Here is a 9221-nt window from a genome sequence, read left to right on the forward strand (position 1 = left end):
GAGCTCATGCTTCTAAACCTATGGTATAAGACACCATAGCACAAATGCGTCAGTACTTTGAATGTACTGGTATGCAAGTGAGGTAAGTTGAATGCAATAGGTTTATATGCATGAACAATACTAACTTACTGACTAACATAAATATGAGAATACATGCATGCATACATAATTGTAACTGACATCGTGAAAGGACTGAATATCGAGTTCTGACAACTGAGTTTACTGATATGAATTTTAAGTCACTGATGGGTGAGAAAGACTGATACTATATTACTGAATACCGAGGGACTGATACTATGCTACTGAGACATGAATAATTGTGTCTAAAAGTTCTGATTATGAATAACTGGTCTGGTTGACTGTATCTGACAGTCCTAAAACTGAATACTGATAACATGAGTATTAATAACTGACATAACTAATAACATGAGTGACTGTATCTAAAAGTCCTAAATCTGATGAAACTACTTGAGTTCTATACTATATCTGAGTAACTAAATCTGAGATCAGTCCTATCTAGCAGGTGATCTCTGAATTTGATAATACTGATAATAAAGATGATTTGACTTAGTCTGAGATTTGTCCTACCTAGTGGGTGATCTTTGAATCTGATTATGCTAATACTAATTAACCATAGTTGAGATCAGTCCTATCTAATAGGTGATCCTAAAGTCTATTTATAATGATAAGGATTGACTGTATCGGACAGTCCTGAATCTGTACTACAAGCTGAATTACTGTATCTGATAGTCCTGATTCTGTAACTAAAACTATGGGATGCATTCATCTGATCGACATGCCCCTTTCTAGCTAATCTAGGGTCCAACCTGTAACCCCAGTTGGAAGGGTGTCTGTACCGCACCACTGGTAAAGACAACTGTTGTGGAGTCAGTCCTAATCTAGTAGATGACCCCTGGGATTAGTCCTATACATTTAAATGTACTAACGGGTGATCCCTAAGTATGTCAGTCCTATCTAATGGGTGACATCTCGTACCTACGCTGGCTATGTAGTTCTGAAACTTAGGGATTGCTTCTAGGGATCTCAGTCCTATCTAGCAGGTGAGTCCCCATCCCTAGGCTCGATCGGTCTTGAATCCAACTTCCATCTGAAAGACACTAAACTTATTAATTAGGTTGAACTAATTAATTGAACTGAACTAATTAACTGAACTGAAATGATTAGCTAAACTGACACTAGTGGTATGGTTTAGTGGAGCTAAACTGAGTTTACTGAGTTTCGTTGACTGACGGAATGTACTGATGTCTGAGGATTAACTGAGAATACTGTAGTAACTAAGATTTCACTTGGAATACTGAAATCACTGAGATTACTGAACTACTAAGATTTCTGAGATTTCCTGAGTCACATGGTTAACTGAGTTCTATGGATCATGGCTTGACTGAGAGTATCGTGAAACATGACATGGCTCTAGGCACACAGCTAAATTGTCGGGTACAAGTATCCCCAGGACTCGATGAAAGAAAACTGACAAAACATAACTTTGCTTTTCTCGAACACATGACCAATATTCATAATTCAAAATACCATAAGTAAGGGATTCCATACTACACATAGTCCTCAACGTCTTATACATGGTAGGAAAGGCCTATAACATGTACATACTTGTATAACTCCATTATCATGAACATTACATATCATAACAACAACGACATAACAATAGCATAGAATTCATGTTGAATCATAAAGGGTAGCATGGACTTGTCGTTTAGGTACTATTGAGTCATGAAAACATGATTTTTATCATTTTAGGCATTTTATCAAATACCTTACATGCACAACTTTGAGCATAGGTGTACTTATCAATTTAACAATCTCAAGTCACCCAAACTCATGGATTTCAATTTAACACGCTCACATACTTCATGGAAATACATTAAGATAACATCTTGAAACCCAAATAACAACCATCAACACGAACATAATCATACCACAACAAGATAATCACAGTTTCTTATTTAAAACTTGATTCTTGAGCTCCATGGTTGAAAGGGATCCATGGATGAACACTACGCATACCTTAGATTGAAGATCCGTGAAAACTAGCAGTGAAATCTGCTTGAATCTTGAAAGAGATCTAATGTTTCTTTAAGGTTCTTGAAGAAATCCTTAGGCTTGTTCTTGATTTTTCTTGACTAGTGTTTAACCCCTTTGGGAGAGAATGTTCTTGTTCTTGAGGAGAATGAGAAAATAATGGGATAATAGCCTTCTTAGGGCTTCAATACCGTGTTTAGAGTGAGGGAAAAAAAACAAAATACCCCCATGAAATCACCTCCCAGTTGCTGAAATTATCAACTAACCACCAAGGCTGATAAGCCGTCAGATCTGTGATAGCTCGTCAGCCTAGGTCGTCACCTGGGAGCTAGAATTTTTGAGTTTCTATCTAAGCCTAACGACATGGGCTGATAAACCATCAGACTTGTGATAAGTTGTCAGCTCATGTCGTCACTCATTTGCCAGGCGGACATGCCGGAGTAAAATGGGTATAACTTTTTTCTCCGACATCAAATTTGGGTGAAATTTGTATCGTTGGAAATATAATTCAATTAAATATTTGTTGGTAGGTCATGAGCTCAATAATTCATTGTATATCTAGAGATATACTTATTTAAAGTTGACTATAGCAACATCCTTCGCAAGAATTCAATTGGTAAGGAATATTTTGATTCGTCTGATAGCTGGGAGTTATTTGAAGACTAAATATACATCTAACTTGCTCATAAAACTATAAAATAACCATGATGTACTATGCATGATCTTGAAACATGGCTCTAATATTGGTTTGGATTTTTTAGGGTATTACAATATCTCCCCCTTGGGAACATTTGTCCTCGAATGAGAATGACTGAGATGGAAGAAAAGATCAACTGAAGTACTTACAAGACATACACTACTGAAACATGATTTTGGGACTGACATGATTGATAAGCTGAATACATCATACTGAACATGCATATCTGATGCATGAGTAACTGATTCATGAATACATGGCTGAGTGTTCTGATGAACGGAGTTTCTCATAATAAGAATGCACATCTAATGCCTAATTTTATGACTGACATGATACGTGAATGCATGACTAAAAGTACTAGTAAGATGATCATACATATCTAATCCGTGAATACATAACTGAACTGACTCATGAACATGCGACTAAACATGTAATGGTAAATATACCAAGTTTGAACTGAAAACTGAGCATGGAACTGAATACCAAGTTTGTTACTGAAATCTGAACATGAGAATAAGTAACATCGAAGAAGACTGTGTAACGCCCCAAAAATGGGTCACGGAGCGTCACACAGTGCTTGAGGCTACGAGTAGCCCCAAGCTAACCCTTTGAGCCATTTTCATTCAGTTCAACACGAATCAACGGGGTTTCCATAAATAACCCTCAAATATCAACAGAGTAATCATCATCCTAGAATAAAAGAATTTCAGAAAGATAATAAAATATGACTTATTAGTCAACTCCTAACATTTATACTAGTCTGACAAGCCTCTCAGAAAATCAATAAAACCAGTGAGCCATTGAGACATGCCCCAACTAACTCATACTCAGTTATCAAATGTAAACAATTCCGTGAAACCAACATCAGACATCATATCCTCGAAACATGAGGACTCACCACGATAGAGGATGTAGAACAGCATACCCAAAGAATTACTGTCGAACCTGGAACTGAGCACCTGAACCTACATTCCAAGAAAATGCAGCCCACATCCGAAGATGTAGGTCAGTACCATGGAAAGGAACCGAGTGTATGGGGGTGTATGCAGTTTTATAAACATCATCATCATAAATATTTATAAGAAATATGCAGGATGTATGAAAGACTCACATAGCCCGAAGAAAATTATCATAATCATGAGAGGATGAAATAAGTACAATAACACATGTGAGTCATCATATAATTTGCCAATCACTTTTAGTTCATCATGAATATCAATTCTCATAATGTAAATATCATTTAAATTTTTCAAAAGAATAACTTTCACAATTCCACTTTCAAATCACTTCACCATTCATCATAGACACAAGGAAACACACACACACTGGGAGATCCTATAACTGACATAAACCATGTGAGCTACATGGAGTCCAACGTACAACCTACATTGGGGAGAGCCGTCCTATCCTTTCCATCAGAGTAGGACTATCGATATCAAATTCACACAAACTAATGATCACTATGTAAATCAGCCTCAAGCTCACTCCTACGGGGGCACGTAGTTCTAGGGAAGTAAGGTCGCTTTATACCTCCTACTCGGTGCTAAAGATTTCTCCCGGACATAGCTCAGATCATTTCAAAGTCAATCCACAACAAACCAATTTCAGTAATATATAAATATACATTGGGAGCCATTATGCTTCCCATCTATCAAAATCAACCACGTTGTGGATTTCTTTCACACTCGAGTTCAAAACAACTCCATTAAGACCAAAAGGTCAAATCATTCGAAATATCTCAAATATTCAACATCAACGTTCTTATAACACACACTTTCTGAAAAAAAAAACATAATTTTAAATGGGAATTCACGACCCAAATATTAAAATCATGATAAATATCGTTCAAGATTCATGCTTTATATCTCCACACATGTAAATTCATCTTTCAAAATCATAAACATCAAGATTTCATAATAATCATCATAAGATATGGGTTCATGCTTCAAATTTAGTAAAAATCAAATAAAAATCATGCCTTTGTAAAGAAAATTACTTTTGGGCACAAGAACGAAAGAGAGTTCTTGTTGAAAAATCCCACATACCTTGAATGATGAAATTTAGATCGATACTTATTTTTTGAGATGTTAATCGTGCCTTTGAATGATGGTTCTTAGAGTTCTTGAACTAGGAACTTAGAATCTTGAATAAATTTGCAGAATTAATGGTGAACTTTGGAGGTTCTTGAAGTTGGATGTAGGATGTTAGGGTTTTCTTTTTGAGGGAATTTGATGAAATATAATATATAATGCTTCTAATAGGCTTTAATATAGGGTTTGGACAGATTTTGGGTAGGGGGAATGACCAAAACGCCCCTAAAAATCAAAAAAAATTCTCGAATCTGTCCTTTGGTGGACTGTTTTGATAGTCTGAAGTATATCAACCATAAGGTTTTACTCCGATATCCAAATTGGATGAAACTAATTTCATTAGAAAGAGGACTCTCATATCTTCCTGTTGATATATACTAGCTCACCCAGATCATTGTGTACGAGGAGTTATGATCGTTTGAATTTGACCCAAAAATTTACTTTTGATAGGTTAAAGTAGATTGACCATAACTTTTTGCTCCGATAGACAAATTGGATGAAACTAATTTCATTAGAAAGAGGACTCGTAGATCTTTCCGTTGATATATAGTAGATCACCCAGATTATTATGTACGAAGAGTTATGATTGTTTAAAGTTGGAGTAAAAATACGCCAGGCCTCAGTACTTTTTCCTGCACGTTTTTTTGTTCACTACTATTCACAGTTCGATCGGAATGTTCATAACTCGTCGCTCGGGTGTCCGTTTTGGATGATCCATATATCATTGGAAAGATTATTCGATACTCTACATAATGGTGTGTCATAATCTAAGACATTCCATACGAAAAATTTATAATTCATTCTAGAAGATAGAACCCAACACATTTACGCACAAAATTTCAATGAAAAATTTCCCGGGGTATTACATCATCCCCCCTTGGAAACATTCATCCTCGAATAAAGCTATACATGCCAAGTTTAGATAGGGAATAGAGCATACAACTGAAACCATTCGTTAGACTCATCACCACATCGTTTCTCACACCGAATGCAACATAGAATGCATAAATTCAAGAAACTACAGCTGAACACATAATAAATGACAGCTGAACTGTTGCAACTTTTATAAAAAGTGCATGATTTAGGAAAGAATGGTACCTTCAGCTTGATTGGAGTTCACAGAAAATAGGTGCGGCTACTTGGATAGCATATCCGCCTCAGCTTCCCAAGTTGCACCTCAAAAGATTGGTTTCTCCACAACACCTTGACCAAGGGAACTTCTTTGTTCCTTAGTCTTCGGACACTGAAATCAAGAATCTCAACAGGAATCTCATCAAAAGAAATATTTTCTTGAATGTCAGCACTCACAGAGGAATCTACTACCGTAGCATCGCTAATATACTTTTTAAGCATGGAGACATGGAATATTGGATGAACAGAGGACAACTCGAAAGGCAACTCGACCTCATAAGCTACCTTACCAACACGGCTAAGAATTTTGTAAGGACCAACATAACAGGGACTAAGCTTCCCTTTCTTTCTGAATCTCTTCACCCCCCCCCCCTCATGGGTGAAATTTTCAGATACACTAGGTCACCAACTTCAAACTCAAGGTCTCTCCTTCTGACATCCGCATATGACTTCTGAAAACTCTGCGCAGTTTTTAACCTTTCCCTAATTAACTTAAATTTTTCCATAGCCTCAAATACCATATCAGGACCACTCACAGCCGCTTCACCCACATCAAACCAACCTATGGGTGATCTACACTTCTTCCCATATAAGGCTTCAAACGGAGCCATGCCAATACTAGAGTGGAAACTTATATTGTAAGCAAACTCTATCAACGGTAAGTAATCATCCCAACTTCCCTTAAAGTCAAGTGCACATACTCTCAACATATCCTCTAAGGTCTGGATAGTCTGCTCAGCCTCACCATTGGTCTGCGAATGAAAATCAGAACTCAAAAGCACTTGGGTACCAAGACCCTTCTGAAAAGCTTTCCAAAATTGCGAAGTGAACTGAGTACCCCTATCCGAAATGATTGACAAGGGAACTCCATACAGTCTGACTAGCTCTCAGATATACAATCTAGCATAATCCTCAGCAGTATATGAAGTATAGACAGGCAAGAAATGAGTAGTCTTAGTCAACCTATCAACCACAACCCAAATGGAATCATGATGGCGTCGGGAAGGAGGTAAACCAATCACGAAGTCCATATTTATCTCTTCCCACTTCCAGGTGGGAATACTAAACTCTTGCATCATACCACCAGGTCTTTGGTGTTCAACCTTAACCTGTTGGCATGTTACACACTTAGCTACAAATGATGCTATATCTTTCTTCATGCCACTCCACCAATAGATTTCCCGCAAGTCTCGATACATCTTGGTGGCAATAGGATGAATAGAATATCGCGCCCCGTAAGCTTCAGCCATAATTCTCTTTCTCAGATTATCAACATTTGGGACACACAATCTACCCTGCAATCTCAACACACCATCTCTACCTTGGGAGAAAACCTCTACTTCTTGGTCCTTGACTAGCTCCTTCAGTCTAACCAAACTAGCAGCTAAGTATTACTTTTTCTTCACTTTCGAAACCAAGAAGGATTCGAAACTACTCTGAATCCCTATACTACCTTCAGCAGAGTCAAACAACCTAACCCCCAATCTAGCCAAACGATGTACATAACGAGCCAACTCTTTCTTACCTTCTGCCATATGCGAAACACTACCCATGGACACTCTACTTAGGGCATCCGCCACAACATTGGCCTTGCCCAAATGGTACAACACACTCATATCATAGTCCTTTAACAATTCTAACCATCGTCTCTGCCTAAGATTCAATTCTCTCTGGGTAAACACATACTGTAAACTCTTATGATCAGTGAAAACATCAACATGGACACCATACACATAGTGTCTCCAGATTTTCAAAGCAAACATAACAGCAGCCAACTCAAAGGTCATGGGTGGGGTAATTTTTCTCATGGGGTTTCAACTGTCTAGAAGCATAAGCTATCACCTTACCCTTATGCATCAATACGCAACCCAACCCAACTCTCGAAGCATCACAGTACACCATAAAACCATTAACACCATCAGGCAAAGTCAAAACAGGGGTTGAAGTGAGTCGAGTCTTCAACTCCTGAAAACTCTTCTCACAAGATTCGTACCACAAGAACTTCACTTTCTTTTAGGTCAACCGAGTCATAGGAGACGCTATAGAGGAGAAACCCTCAACAAAACGGTCGTAATAGCTAGCTAAACCCAAGAAACTTCGGATATCAGTCAGAGAAATAGGTCTAGGCCAATTTCTAACAGCTTTGGTCTTTTGGGAATCAACTCTAATACCCTCGGAAGAAATGATATGACCCAGAAAAGCAACTGACCTTAGCCAAAACTCACAATTACTAAACTTGGCAAACAACTTGTGATCTCTAAGGGTTTGCAAAACAGTTCGAAGATGATAAAAATATTCATCCTCATTACAGGAGTACACCAGTATATCGTCAATGAACACTAAGACAAACATATCTCGATATGGTCTGAACACTCGATTCATGAGGTTCATGAAAGCTTCTGGGGCATTAGTTAACCCAAAAGACATAACAAGAAACTCAAAATGGCCATAACGAGTTTGGAAAGTACTTTTCAGGATGTCACACTCCCTAACTTTGAGTTGATGATAGACGGAACGAAGGTCTTGCACATTGCAATTGGTCAAACAAATCATCTATTCTCGTAAGAGGGTACTTATTTTTTACGATAACTTTATTCAGTTGGCGGCAATCAATACAAATATACAAAGAGCCATATTTCTTTCTCACAATCAACACAGGAGCACCCCAAGGAGAAACACTGGGACTTATGAAACCCTTATCTAGTAGATCTTTGAGTTGCTCTTTCAACTCCTTAAGTTCTACAGGGGCCATACGGCAAGGAAAAATAGAAATAAGCTGAGTATCGGGAAGAAGATCAATCCCGAACTCTATCTCTCTATCAGGAGGTATCCCTGGGAGATCATTCGGAAAGACATTAGAAAACTCATTGACAACGTTAACAAACTGGAGAGTTGGAGTCTCAAACTTAGTGTCTTTGACTCTAACCAAATGGTAAATACACCCCTTAGAAATAAGCTTTCTAGCTTTGAGGTAAGAGATAAAATGACTCTTGGGTGACACAGAATTCCCAGACCACTCAAACACGGATTCACCCAGAAACTAAAACTTGACCACTCAGGTCCGACAATCAGTAGAGGCATAAGAAGAATACAGCCACACCATACCCTGAATCACACCAAAATCTACCATGTCTAACTCAATCAGATCAGCCAACAAGACTCTATAAAGAACGGTAACAGGATACTTTTTATACACTTTCTGGGCAACAATCGAATCACCCACTGGGGTAGAAACTAGGTTAGGCTCA

The sequence above is a fragment of the Capsicum annuum genome, chromosome 4 (genome assembly GCF_002878395.1).
Source record: "Capsicum annuum cultivar UCD-10X-F1 chromosome 4, UCD10Xv1.1, whole genome shotgun sequence".
NCBI classification, from domain to species: domain Eukaryota; kingdom Viridiplantae; phylum Streptophyta; class Magnoliopsida; order Solanales; family Solanaceae; genus Capsicum; species Capsicum annuum.